Source organism: Branchiostoma belcheri, unplaced genomic scaffold, assembly GCF_001625305.1.
Source record: "Branchiostoma belcheri isolate BF01 breed outbred unplaced genomic scaffold, Haploidv18h27 scaffold57, whole genome shotgun sequence".
In the NCBI taxonomy this organism is placed as follows: domain Eukaryota; kingdom Metazoa; phylum Chordata; class Leptocardii; order Amphioxiformes; family Branchiostomatidae; genus Branchiostoma; species Branchiostoma belcheri.
The window spans coordinates 1,695,496-1,711,031 of NW_017804209.1; the positions used below are offsets into that span (position 1 = coordinate 1,695,496).

General features: G+C 42.3%; 1 protein-coding gene across 4 annotated transcripts in view; it reads right to left on the reverse strand.

Moving 5' to 3' along the window:
• LOC109481743 (paired box protein Pax-6-like) overlaps nt 1-15,536 on the reverse strand; it is a 103,206-nt gene that overhangs the window by 54,304 nt on the left and 33,366 nt on the right. The gene's annotated exons all lie outside the window — the stretch shown is intronic.

The window sequence follows — 15,536 nt, forward strand, 5'->3', positions numbered from 1 at the left end:
CATGCAGTAAAGTGTGTTTTATAACATCCCACCTGCAGTCAAAACCTTTTCTGTAATTAATATCTGTCATGTTTATCACCCTTCAGTCTGTTACTTCTGGCTCTAAACAAGAGACCCAATTCCCCTAAAACACCCCGTAAACTTCATCATTGTAATATTTAGTGACGAGTCAGCACAATAACAAAAAAGCGCCATCAACCCACCAAGCTAATTACACTGTTGTAGGAGTCAAAATCATGCCAAATGCGTTATGAATTATGAATATAAGACTGATGAAAAATGTATAATGATAGATATTGGCTGGGTCCTAATGGAGTAGTGTAATTACGGAGGTGTAATGAACAAGTGTTTGATCAGGCTGGGAGCACCCGGCAATAAACTCACTACAGCTTCATTCCACTAGAGACTGCAACTGATGAGCGACCGATGTGCCATCGCTGAGCGACTGATGGGCGATTGGAAAGATCTCTCAACTAATTTTGTAGACTGAATTTCGTGGACAAAGATAGGATTTTCATATGTTTTGTGTGTTTTGTGTTATTTTGAATCATCCTTTTGCATCGTACATCAAATTCAAAGTATACATTTAAGGGAAACAGAAATAACAGCTTCATTCACCTTATTCCACTGGACTCCTGTGCGATTTGAAAGATCGCTCCACGAATTTCACAGACAAAGATCAAATTTTCATATGCTTTGTGTGTTTTGTGTTCTTTTGGATCATCATTTTTCATCGTACATTAAATTCCAATTTATTTATTTATTTATTTCATCATAAGACGGCTGGGTAGCCCCATTCAGCTTACATTAGCTGTTTTCCAAGGGGGCCCAGCAAAATTACACAAGACATTGTTACATACAGTAAGACAAGAGTGGACAACATACAGTAAACATAAAAGTCTGATGCGTCAAAACAGAGTCATAGTCCTATACTCAAAGTCCTAGCCGTTCAAAGGTCAAAAACACGAAAATCAAGTAATTATACATTGAGGTGCACAGAAATGCTAAAAGCTGGAAGGGAATCCGTTGTCAAATGGATGTGCCAGCTCTGCAACAATGCCTGGAACCGGGGGGAAGTACCAGAGGACTGGAGAAATGGAGTAGTGGTTTGCATCCCCAAGAAAGGCAACCTTGCAGAATGCGACAACTGGAGAGGGGTTACACTCCTGTCCATCCCAGGAAAGGTCTACTGCCATGCTATCCTGAACCGCATAAGAGATGCAGTTGACGAAGAACTGAGGGAGCAGCAGGCAGGATTCCGACCCAAGCGATCTTGTGCGGAACAAATATTCACCCTGAGACGCATAATAGAGAAGTGCAATGAGTTTCAGTCCACACTGGCTATCAGCTTTATTGACTTTACTAAAGCGTTTGATAGCATTCACAGGCCCTCATTATGGAACATCATGCAAATGTACGGACTACCCAACAAAGTCATTTCAGCCATCAAACACATATATGCTGACTCCAAATGCTGTGTAAGGACAGATGATGGGTTCAGCGGGTGGTTTGAGGTAGTGACTGGGGTCCGCCAGGGATGTGTGCTGTCTCCAATTCTGTTTGCCTTGCCATAGATTGGGTGCTGCAACAGTCAACTAAGGATAAAGGAATACCATGGCTGCAAGGACAAAGACTGTCTGATCTTGACTTCGCAGACGATATTGCCGGCTTAGCAGAATCCACAAAGGACCTCCAGGCCCTAGTGAGCGAGATTGGTTCCACAACAGGAGGAATAGGCCTCACCATCAGTGGCAAGAAGACCAAGAATATGCTGACAGGATCTCATCCGCCACCTACATCTGTGTTCATTGATGGGAAGGAAGTGGAAATAGTTCAAAACTTCACTTATCTTGGAAGCTCCATCAATAGCAATGGTGACATGGACAAAGAACTTGACTGCAGAGTTGGTAAGGCTTCAGCAGCATTTAACCAGCTGGGCAAACTCTGGAGAAACAAGAAACTGTCCCTCAAGACCAAGATGCGCTTTTACAACAGCAACGTCCTGTCAACACTTTTGTATGGCTGCGAAACCTGGCACCTGAAACTAAGTCAAGAAAGGAGACTTGATGCCTTTGACAGCAAGTGTCTAAGGAAAATCTTGGGCATTAGATGGGATGACTTTATCTCGAATAATAACATCAGACTTCAAACTAAGCAGCAACCAGTGTCCTCCACCATCTGCAAACGCCGGCTCAGCTGGTTAGGACACGCTGTCAGACTTCCACCTGTCAGACTAGCCAACCAAGTCCTACAGTGGTTCCCAGAAGGACGGAGAAGGAGGGGACGCCCGAAGATGAACTGGCGACAGACAGTGGAGAGGGACCTTCAGGCAGTCAGCATGAGCTGGAAGGAAGCCTTGAGGCTGGCTGCTGACAGAGGAAGCTGGGCTGCTTTGACTGCCTCATGCGTCACGAGACGCGGGAGCCCCTAAGTAAGTAAGTAAGTGCACAGAAACCCAATTTTAGAAAGGGAAGATGGAAAAACATACACAAAGGAAAATGGGGATTTCTATGTACATAATCAATCAATCCATTATCATTTTACTCATGACTGTTATTTTCTTTGTTAAGTGTCACTTTATTTTCACTTGGATGGTTTCACTTTATGTTTGTTTATAGTTTGTTTATTTTGTGAAAAATAAAAGAAACCCAATTTTGGTCTCTCAGCTTTTGCTGTCTGGTTGAAGGGATGTCTAAACTGTAACCTGGCTCGTACTGAAGTACACGTAAAATGGGGGAAAGGACTGACGTTTGTATTTTAAGCAGTGCCGATTTCAGTGCTAAACCATTTATTTGTATATCGATGAGTATTTTTTTTTCTTCTGTAGTAGAAGATATGAACCTTTCTGTGCTGCCTTGCTTTGACACATTTTGAGGAAATGGAAAAGAAATAGAACACAAAAACTGTATACATATAACCATACATTTCATTGCTGTGAAACTAGTACCTAGATTGACGTCTATGCTGTAAGTTGGTATGCTACACACAGTACGTAGAGACGGTGTAACCTACAAGGGGAAATTCAATCTTACAGCGGTAGGCATGCGCAGAAAATATGGTGTATCTGTATAAACCACCATTTTCTGACAGAAAGAAAGCGGGTAAGTTTGACGAGTTTACTGACTTTGTAAAACGCACAACAGAAGCGAAATCAACAGGTGGGAGCAGACCTCAGACCCGGGTACGTAACAAAGTGCTGAAACCTCAGCCGCTGATTGTTGTTGTACAGATCTTATCTGGTTAACATGCGGAACGTACATGAATGTGTGTGTAGGGTCTACATACAACATGCGGAACGCAGATACGTACGTTGTTGCAGCCTCAACAAGGCTTCAGGTTCTTTCTAATATCATATTCCTCCATCAGAAAAAGAGAAGATAGCTCAGTAGCCTGATATATTTAATTCTACTGGGTGAATGCCGTTTGTCATGTGAAGGACTTTTACCCAAACTTAGTAACGCATCATGTTGGTTTCAAGTTGTAAGTTGGTTTTGATTTCTATTACAAGACATGATGAAGGCACACTCAAGTTTTTTTTAGCTTATTTTTATGTCACATGACGGACAAAAATATATACTCATTTTCACCTGAGTTAAGTGAGGAAATTCGTGTAAAGTGCATTTCCCAAGATTAGTGACATGGCAGGATCGAACTCGGGACCTCTTGGTCAAAGCCGAAAGCTCTGTCCTTACGCCACACGGCCCTATACAATTTTTTTCTTATCACAGCTTTGTAATACCACCAATGTGCTCACTGACGTTCCCGATATAAGTTATCCATTCCTGTCAGAATACTCATCATGGTTTCAGATACAATTATCTTCATATCTGTCAGCGCGTCTATGTTTATGGAAATATGTAACTGGAGATCTATTTCGCTGATAACAGTATGACCTGCCTTGTCATATCCGAAGCCCGGTGCTGAGCACATGGTGCGTCTGTCAGTATTTCGGTTATAATTCATAAAGTTATAGAAATATGACATATAGACAGTTACAGAGATGAGAAACAGTCAGTGAGTCACAGATTTGGGTCGAGCATGCCTTCTGCGAGTTGAGTTGGACAAACGGTTTCAAGAATTCTTTTATGTCATTATGTGTACATTTACAGAGACAAAATGTCCAGTAGATTCCAGGACAGCCCCTTTAAAAGTCAAGAGCTGGACACATGCTGCCCTGTACATGTTTTAGAGCGAACTTCATTACAGTTTTCTTCATCGTAAAATTACAGACAAAACGGATCTAGAAACTCGCTCAAAATTCCACCACATACAGTGTTCTCTTATTTAAAAAGCCCAGAGCTGGACGCATGTTTTATGTTTTTTTGTACATGTTTTAGTGCCAACCTTTGCGCGAACGGTTTTCATCATTGTTAGTATAATTACAGAAAAAAATAGATCTAGAAACTTGTTCAAGATTCCATGACATGCAGCGTTCTCCCATTTAAAAAGCCTAGACCTTGATGTTTTACGGTGGTTTACAACAGTAATGTTACATGTTTTAGAGCGCACGGTGGATTTCTTCATTGTTTGAATAATTACACAAAAAAACTCCTTCAAGATTCCACGACATGCAGTATTATCCTACTAGAATTTAAACCTCCCCTCACCGGCCACATGGCGAGTGCGGAACAACAGTACATCTGTACCAGACCAGCTGCCAGATACCGGCACTTTTCCCGCCAAACTCCACGTGCGACTCCGGTAACAATACGGTCCCGGGTTGTCCGGCATTGTTCCCTACATGGCGGTCAGGTGTATTTGTCTTGTGCAAAGGTATCTTTTGTCAACATTGTGACACGGCGCGGCATTGTTGTTGTGTTCTGTAGCTGGAGGGGACGTTTTTTCTACAGCCAGGCTGCCTGGGCGGGAAATAGGCCTGATGGGCGATCATAAAAACTACTTTTGTTAGCTATATACTTCTTTGTTATGTTTCTCAGTGATACTGATTTCTGTACTCCTGCTATGTTATCCAGCTGCTATCTACAAACGTTCTGCTGCAACCAGGCTGCGGGAAAAATAAAATAATAATAATAACAAAAGAAAAACCTTGATGAGCGATCATCTGACTGTACAATGGTCGGGAACATGCAGGGAAACAGTTCGATATCTTTCCTGTATCATTCGATTTTAGTCAATCTGTCAGCCGAGTGTTCAACCGAATTTGGATCAAAACGCCAATAATTTTGGTTTTAAAAACAAAGATTTTCCAATTTTTGATTCATGTCGCTGGTGGCTTGGGCTCTGTATTGTACCTGATAATGTCTTTGTCTGAACCGATTCAATTCACTTAAGGGAAAACTTTTTTTCTGACTTTCTCACTTTGCTTTGTAAGATGAAATATAAAGACAGACGTAATATGAAATATGGAGACAAACGGCGCGTTTCTCAGAGTCAAATAAAGCTATGTCTGCCCAGGTGGGAAGGTGCGACTCGAGGTGTAAATTTTACCAGCAGGCCCGCCTGAACTGTCAGGCCGAAATGCCAGAGTTGTAAACTTCCCCTGACGGACAGACAAAAAGACTGAGGGTGAAGGACAAAGCTACGGGCAAAAACCTAGTCTCTACCAGGCTAACTACGCTGGCTATATACAGGAGAATATTTGCCAGGGGAGTTTGGCCGCCTTTAGGGTTTGACTGGCCGCTTCAGAGGGAGAAATCAACCCTCTCGCTGACTGTCTCTCTCGGCCAACTATAATTCCCTTTTTTCACTGCTTTTTTTTACCACATTCTGGAATCCGTACCCCCCGTAGGAAAGCCTGATGAAGACTAGGTAAAACCGACACTTCTGAGAGGTGACAATATATTTTAGGGGCGTATAAAATTGTATTAATAAAGTTAGTTTCTGGTCATTGACCGGTCCGCTTGAGGCAAACAGTAACCTTGTCTCTCTCCCATGGTCCCACCTTATGCTGCCGATCGTTTGCGGCTGATAATGAGAATTAATGACAGACGTGCCAAAATGTGTTATGAGTTATGGCCTGACTATCTGCTCATAGTTGTATGACAATGTGGGTGAAGAGCGATGTATATGACATGTCATCTAGAACGTGCTGCTGTGTAGCGAAATGCGTAGCAGTCTTTCATGCAGACATACACTAGAAGAAAAGAAAAACAATTTAAGAAACCTAACAATATGGAAACATTACGAAAAAAAAACTGTTATTAAAAATGTTGACTTTTTAAAGCACACAAAGAATGAAAAATACATGAAATTCTGCCAATCATGAATGAGTGACGGAACTGTCCGCAGTTTTAAGAATAAAATGAACATTTTGTTTGCATGTAAGGCATGAATAAAAAAATGTGTGTGGGACCATAAAGCGGCGGATGGTCTGTATAAAGTAGCATTAATTGCGTTATCTCAATTGGACCAGTTAAGACTGAATGTGCGCTTTGTTGTTCCCCACATAATGCCGTACTTAGAAACTCATCGATCACGCTCGGCTCTGCCTGCGGGGACGGGGAGCGACGCGGCCCGACCACCTGTTGCCGGCAGATGCGGCATCGGCGGACCCCGGACCCGGGGACGGGAGCCGCACAGCCAGACCTGCGGGAACGGCACGGCTCGACCACCTGTTGACGGCAGATGCAGCGGCCTCAGCTAGCCCCGTACGGCCCCGCCTGTGGGGACGGGACTGGCGGGGACGGGGAGCCGCACGGCCCGGCAACCTGTTGCCGCCAGATGCGATGGGAGTAGAAAGGATCCGGCTGCAGGCAAGGCTAAGTTTCGTTAGGATAAGGTAGATTTCAAGAGCCTGGATGCCACAAGCAGATCTGTATAAATCTTTGGCTGTGACAACTCTCCCAAGGCGAAAATAAGTTAAACAACAAATTGGCTCTAGGACCGCATTTCCTTTTTTATATACTAGTACACACACAAAATGAAATTGACTCTGCAGTTCTCACATGCTTGAAGTATCAGGACTAGGCTGTCAGGCAACAGTTTTGTCATTGCTTGGATACAATATAAAAACAATACTCGGTACCGACTGGCTATGGGAATGCATTTCTCTACATGCCTTCATCCTAACACACGACAATCCTGCAGCTCCCATATGTTTACGCTTACACAAAGATTCCACGATACAAAATCTTCGACATTGTCATGAATAAAATGCAAAAAAAAAAAACCCAATCCTCTGCACCAGACTGGGTATGGGAGCATATACCTCCACAAAAGGCCACTAATGCCTTCAGCTTATACAAAGAGAGGATTAACAATATGATTCCAATATGTCAGGAATATCAGGGCAATGTTGCCATAGTTTGATCATTGCCTTGACCACAAAGCAGAAACAATATACTGTATTGTCTGTGTCATCTAACACAAACTCATCTCGCAGTTTCCATATGTTTGAAATATTAGCATAAATTTCTTATCTGCTCTCACGTGGTCATAGACTCATATTGCTTTTGTGTTAGCAGAAACAATACCGGACTTTCTATATGAAGGCATTCCTTTACAAGAAACACAAATCCATTTCGTAGTTTCCATATGTTTCAAATTTTAGCTTTATAAGATTCCACACTGCAGAGCCAATACCCCGCACCAGCTTGTCTATAGGCGCGTGTACCCCCAAAACGAGGGCATATATGAAGGCATTCCTCCACTAGAGAATATGCCGCTAGTATTGTCAGCTAACACAAAGCAATCTCGTAGTTTCCATATGTTTGAAATATTAGCATAAAGATTCCACATTGCTTTTGTGTTAACAGAAACAATACCGGACTTAAGCTTTTTATACATAGGCATTCCTTTACAAAAGAACATGCCATCTAATACAAAGTCATTTCGTAGCTTCCATATGTTTTAAACATCAGGATCACTAGTCCACAATGTGACATTGCAGAGACAATACCCAGCACCAGCTTGTGTATAGGCGCGTGTTCCCGGCTACATAAGGACACACCACCCGCCCACAGCTGCCCGCAGCGTCCGGAGATAGCTGCAGTTTAACCCCGGGACCTCCCATATTCCATCATCCTGTCATACCGTCCCTGTCCCTGTCATATTGTCCTTGTCATGTCTGTCATACTGTCCCTATCTCCGTCCCTATCATGCCTGTCATTGTCATTGTCCCTGTCATGTCTGTCACATCGTCCCTGTCACCATCCATGTCATATCTCTGTCCCTATCATGTTTGCCACCGTCCCTGTCCCTGTCATATCTCTCAACGTCCCTGTCATGTCTCCATGATATCATGTCTGGATGAATGTTGTTAGATTAGTAAACTAGTTTGATTGGACTGTACTTGTTGACATCTTTAGTTGCCTTACATCGTACCTGTTGCAACCTTGACTTGATTTCACTGCCATTGTCCCTGTCACTGTCCCTGTCATATATTGTCCCTGTCATGTCTCCATGATATCATGTATTGAAGAATGTTGTTAGATTAGTAAATTTTTAAAGGTCTTTCATTCACATTGTTAGTAAAGTAGTTTAATTAGACTATAGTTGTTGACAGTGTTATTCGCCTTACATTGTACCTGTTGCCATCGTTGTGCAATAAAACTTTGACTTGACTTCACTGTCTGTCACTGTCCTTGTCATGTCAGTCACTGTTAGCCTCTACCAGGCTTCGGGAGGCGGCTGGAAGGGTAGAAATTGGCCAAATAGAGAGAGAGGAGGAGTTGGTCCACAAGAGAGTGCGGCAAAATGTACTCTCTAGCGGACCAACTCCCCTGGAATGCTATCTCTCTATTTGGCCAATTTCTACTTTTTCCAGCCGCCTCCCGAAGCCTGGTAGAGGCTATGTCTTTGTCCCTGTCATGTCTGTCATTGTCCCATTGTCACAGTCATGACACTGACCCCTGCCGTAGGGGACATTGCCGCACACCGGGCGGGGTATGTGGGGGAAGCTGGCTCTGGCATCCCTACAGTTATACAATAAACGGTTCACAAAGAAGACTTTTTGCTAGGCGTTAGCAAAAATTACTTGTCAATAGAAGCAATGCCAACAATAGTCTGATCTAAAGCCCCTGAAGATCTAATGGGAGATGGGCCGATTGGGATAATACTGAACAATTTTAGTGTGGCATTGTTGGCTGTCCTCAACCTAAAAAAAACTAAACGTAAAATCTTAAACCTCTTGGTATTCAACCAACCCTTGTAGAAGCACATCCTCATCCTTAGCGACACGCAGCCTTTACGATATTCACTAGAAAGTGATGCGAGTGGAATTCATGTTGTCCATATGGCATTGGAACGTTTCATTCAGTCTTTTTATTTGATCAAATGATCTGAGTAAATTTACGACAGATCTGTTTTATATGAAGTCAACATGATTTAATTGTTTAAACTGCGCCAGGTGTAGGGCGTGATGATCAAACATTACATCATAATTCACTTAATATCAAATATCTTCCTTTATTTGCATTCTTTATTTAACATTCTATTCAAACTTGCCACATCTGCGAGGCTGGAGTAACTGAGGGAATGCAGCGCGAAGCATATGTTGGTCGGAAATTTTTTGCTCTGATATGCCTTTCTGAATAATGATTCGATTCAAATCATTTAGATATCATGTCAAAACGACAAAACATAAAGGAAATGACGACTGGTGTACATCTGCTCGTAGGGTCATATTTCAATTGTATGTCGGTATGTGTTGGTATTGTGGCATGTTGGGACATTGTGTGGGCATGTGTTCATGTGTCCATTCTGTACCATATTGTGACATTGTGCCGCGGTATGTGTATGTATTGTAGTATATTGTGACATTGTGTCAGTATGTTTCCATACTGTTTTGTATTGTGACGTTGTCTCGGTATATATCCATATTGTGACATTCTGAGAAATTGTGTTGATTTGTATCCATATTATGCCATATTGTGACATTGTACCGTATGTGCCCATATTGTGACATTGTACCGTATGTGCCCATATTGTGACATTGTGCCGTATGTGCCCATATTGTGACATTGTACCGTATGTGCCCATATTGTGACATTGTGCCGTATGTGCCCATATTGTGACATTGTGCCGTATGTGCCCATATTGTGACATTGTGCCGTATGTGCCCATATTGTGACATTGTGCCGTATGTGCCCATATTGTGACATTGTGCCGTATGTGCCCATATTGTGACATTGTACCCATATTGTGTCAGTATGTGTCCATATTGTGGCACATCCCCCACTGTCAGCATTTCATCGATGAGTCATGTAATTGCTACTTATATCTGTCAAACATTCGGCCACACACAGGGGTGCATGGGGAGTGTGTTTGTGATTTTAAAAAAATCGGATATAAGTCTGAACTCGTCGATGAGCAAAAGTATTATAATTACGACATAAAAAGGCCCCCAAACGACTGCAAAATCAAGAAATACAAATCTCAGTCGACCCCGTAGCGTGATGACGCCTGTAACGTGTTGCAAACCTTCGCCCGTCGAGTTAATCTGTCTGCACGGCAAGAGAGAAACTCCCATCTTCGGGGAAGGGAATAAACACTGCGGCAGCTTAAGGCTTGTGCTGGGTTGGAGTTAGAGCATGAGTGGCAAGGCGAACCTATGCGTACCTTAGGGCTTCTGTGTTGCTCCGAGCTATAGTATTAGAGGCATGATGTAGCAGTCGGAACCTATGCGTACATATCCGCAGAAACATTCTGTATGTTTGCCTCTATCACATGTAGTCTGTTTGCGTTAAGGTTGTATGTACCCATCAAGGGTCGCTTAAAACAGCCTGTCATAGACCTGAGTAAAATAAACTGATAAAATGCAACATATAACTGAGTTAGAAATGTTGTATCACTGAAGCTTAAAAAGAATTGCTTTCAAGCAAAGTTGCACACTGAAACACCCAACGCATTAGAAAAAACAATCGGATCTGAGGGTGCACAAAATCAATCCTGGCGTAGAAACCTACACACAACTGCATTGACTGAAAACTGAACTTTTCAAGCTACTCACGTCATCTTTCTAGGTAAATGAATTTCCAAACCAAGCGATATTTTACACAAGCGCAACTAGAACAATAGACATGGAAAAATATATGCAGAACCCTCTAACACACCCGTGTCCCGGCGCGACCCTAGCACACACACATATATCACGTCTGTAGCAGACCAGACACGCATTCATCACTTCAGCACCTTGTCACAATTATTCTGTAACAAATGTAGCACACTGGCGATAAATCCTCAGGTTAGATTTGATGTAAACTGTTCTGTTAGAAGGTTGCAGTTAGGCCTAGTGACGGACATTGGAAGTCTTCGGGAAGCGATGTCTCAATTGTTTGTTGCCGTCCCCTCCGCGCCCCACAATGTGGATTCGTAGCTTCGGCTTTCGTCTGTTCGAATTAACCTTGGATTAAAACCCTGCTGGCCACAATAATTGTTACAAAGTGTTTAAAAACCTATTTTACCGCACAAGACCAGGTGCGGAATAAACTGCTACATTCCGCTAAATTTACTACAGTGAAGAGAAAACCGCTACAAGTTTTCGCCCGGTGAAACTTGCCCCATCCATCATCACTGACAGCAGGATAAAGGTACAGTTTGCACATGTCTCGCTACAATGTGTTCATCGCTTGTCGCAGTAATTGTAACAATAAAAGGGACAATGTAGCAAGTGATACAAGAATGCGCTGCTGAATTGTTACAGACAGGTAACAATGCCACAACTTGTCACTGCAACAATCGGCCACTAGACACATGTTGTTGCGATGTAATTCTGTAAATCTCAGTGATTTAGGATAAATGGATGACTTATTGTTAACAAGCCCCGATCTGTCCGTTAACCCTGTGCACAGATAACATCACAAACACAACAAGACTAATGCCCCGCAATGTCGGAAAGATTTAGTGTCTGATTGCCTTAGAGTAACAACCATAGAGGTAACAGTCAAGGCCCTGTTGGTGAGGACCAAGTACATCTCATAAGGACCAATTCCAAAGTGATTTGGCAGTTACTTTTTGGAAGGGATTTGTACGGGCTATTTTATATATTGTTTTAGTAAAGCGTAAGGAGTACCAGTGTTCTGAATTATCACTAAAACAGCAGAATTAAACTTCACGTGTGTCATATTTGCACTCAACAATGTCAACATGACACAGCAAAGGCAGTCAAGCAGACCCTGTTGTTTCTTAGTTCTTATGGGGGGCCCCTTAGATATTGTGATTCCGGTGAGCAGTTTTTGAGAAAACTAATGAAATAATACTGTAGCTAAAGAGTATGTAATGTACGAGCTTCTCCTCTGACCAATATCTACCACTTTCACAGCAAACAACATAGTACAATATAGAGAAGTACTCCCCAACTCTCGGCACCAGGGGGACTCCTTACCCCATTTATACCTCAGTCTCCACCAGACTCTTTTGCAGGCTAAATAAATAGCAAAAATCGGACTGAAAATAATGTAGCTGGTGGTGGGAGTTTGCTTGTAATGGATGGTCTATGGAGGCCAACCCCCACCACCAGCTACATTATTTTCAGGCCGTTTTCTACTATTTATTCAGCCTGCAAAAGAGTCTGGTGGAGACTAGCCCTTCCAGGGGAACTCTTTACCCCATTACCTCACACTGAGGCCTCCTGCCAATCTAAATATTCATCCAGAAATTAGGAAATAATCTGGGGGGAGGACAAAACAGTAATTTGGGCAAATTTGGTCCAATTAAAACCTTTGTTATGGACGAGATTCGGAGAGATACAATTCAGCTCCCAGCAGGAGGGGGAGGGGGGCATTATCGGTGATTACTGAGTAACAACTGAAATTAGCAAAATTACACGCAGGAATCCGCGAAGCTGGGACGTCTAGCTTCTATGGACATTTGTTCCATACATATGCAGAAACGGCGAGGGTTTCTTTATAAGTACACGGAACAAATATTAATTTTGAGGACTTACAGAATGATATATACTACATTTGTGTGTAACAACTGAAATTAGCAAAATTACACGCAGGAATCCGTTAAGCTGGCACGTCTGGCTTCTATGGACATTTATTTGTTCGACCTTTTTTTTTCTACCCCGATGGTTCGACACACATGTATGTAGAAATGACGAGGACGTCTCTACGGCCACACGGAACAAATTATTTTCAGGACGTACAGAATGAAAAGCTGAGTTTCAGAATAATTCGGGATCATAAGTCGGGAAACGACCAGACAAAACTGCTGACAAACGCCGAGAATTTCTCTACGACAAAACACAACAAATATTCACTCAGGGGACCAACAGAATGGAAGATAGCGTTTTAGAAAAAACTATAAGCTCCATTTGTTCTTACATTTACAACTGTCTTAAGAAGCGAGAAGAAGCAGAACCTGTACATATGTAGTCTTACTATAGATATATTTTAGTCTACCATCGCTATTTGCAGTGACCTGTACTTAGTTCCCAATGAGCAAAAATGCACAATAAAGGTTTTTCATTCAAATAACGGAAAAGACAGGAAACAGGCAGAACAAACTGCTATTATCAGCTTTTAACTTTTGATAAACCTACTCTAAGTAATCTCACAGCCGCATATATCCATACAATCACTACTAAGCGAGATGAAGCCGAAAAGAATAGAAATTAGACATTTATTTACACTCTTATATGTTCATATGTATGTAATGTATATGTTTATGTTCATGTACTGTACCCATGCGACCTGTACTTAGTTCTGTAGAACACAAATGTACAATGAAGGTCTTCTTCATTCATTATCAGCAAATGCCTTCCTTACTCATCAGCAGATTTTCTACATCTGTCCCAGAGCGGCGGTAATTACTCCGTCCTGTGTTGGTCATTTCGTGCCGAATTTCCATCCAAATGGACCGACTTGTCCGGGGTGTGATTTGGGAATAAGGCGGGAACACAGGAACATCATAGGTACATGTACGGGGCGGGGAGGGGTGGGCAGGACAAACTGGTCACATCTGCGTTTACATGGCAGAGATAGGAAAGCCACACACAGTGCAGAATGCCGCTAGCATGGAGCAGCAATGTTAGCTTTGGTCCGCTTCTTAACATCTACCAACCCGCTAGTATAACATTTGCTCAAAGGACTTTGTTAAATTTCATGCTATAGATAAATTCGATTTCATTCTAGAAGGTAATGACCCTTACTGTGTACAAAATATCAAAGAATGTTTAGACCTAAAATTGTGTACAAGAATGGTAAGACCTTAGAACAAGTAGTATAAGTTAAATTCATCTATAGTCTTGTACTAGAATAATTTTTTTGTACCTACGTATCTGTTTGTATGTCTAGTTATCAACCTTACGGAATTTGCTGTACTTTTGTAGTGTCAACAAAGGTATTCTATATGCAAGCCATAGCTACTGATTTAGTGTACAATGGAAGTTGCATGGTCACTCTTCGATCAGTATACGTATGGCTTGAACTTGCAGTTGGTATCGATGTTGATGTCTTCCTACTATGTTCCTTTCATGATCACCTAAAACAGTTATGTCAAAGGATAATCTAAGTACAGATCCTGTTTTCCGTCGCCGGTTCCCAGTATCATCCTGATCTAAGCGCAGGGTTTAACCACCATTACTAATCACGAATGACTCAATCACGCAAGTCAAGAGCTTGTAATGTGTTGTTCCTATAGGAGTCGGGAATTATGGTCTGAAAGGCTCTTTCCTGATTGATTTTAATGCCTCTTCGGCAGCATTAAGCACCCCATGAGCATGGGTTACATGTGTAGTGCATCATTATGGAAGTCGGCAATGGTAGCAAAGTACTGTTGATGGCATAGAGCTGAACCTTAGACTGGGCTGTTTTCTTGACAGGATATTCGAATGTTTCTACGAAGAAATCAACAAGACTGAAACTGCCTGCCTACGTGCCTATATGAACAGGCCAGGTAACTACTGAAACAAGTAATTCGAAAATGTGTTCAAATGCCAAATGAACAGTTACAATTATGCCAACTTTCTGTAGTTACATGCATACTTTTGCCACGTTCTTCTAAGTAAAACCGAGTCTCATGTTTACATCATTTGTTCCGCCCTCACCCTATACATGCACCACCGCGATCCCCCAACCGAAGTTTTGCAAGTCAGCCTCCTCTGAGTTTCTGACGGGGATTCTTTTAATCTAGCAGCGGTAGGGCATACTACGGACGAGAAAAACATGAAAGAATTCGTCCTTCATTTACAAAACTCCTTCAGCAATCAATTCGCCAATGTTTTGGTCACACTTTTGCTTGCAAAGGGGCACCACCGGGACTTCACAGTGGAGCAACCGGCTTCCCAACAGGCTACACACATCTCACGTTTCATCAAAATTATACAGCAGCCTTCAAATCTCATTATACACAAATATCACCATGTATCAGTAATATGGTTGAGTACTTGGTGAGTGTTAATCACACACGGCGGCACACGGTGGTGTATGCACCAGGGGAGAGAGCGCAGCGTGTACGCGTGTATTTGATTCGACTACGCAAAACTTATTATCTTTATTGCCGTGAGTCCCAGAAGAAGCAACTCGCGTGTTTCCGATGTTAATTCTGCCAGTGGGACTAGGGAAGGTTTGCGTGTAGTGGGTGAGAGTGAGTTCTTACCTACATTATGATGCAACAAGCAATTTAAAAATTTC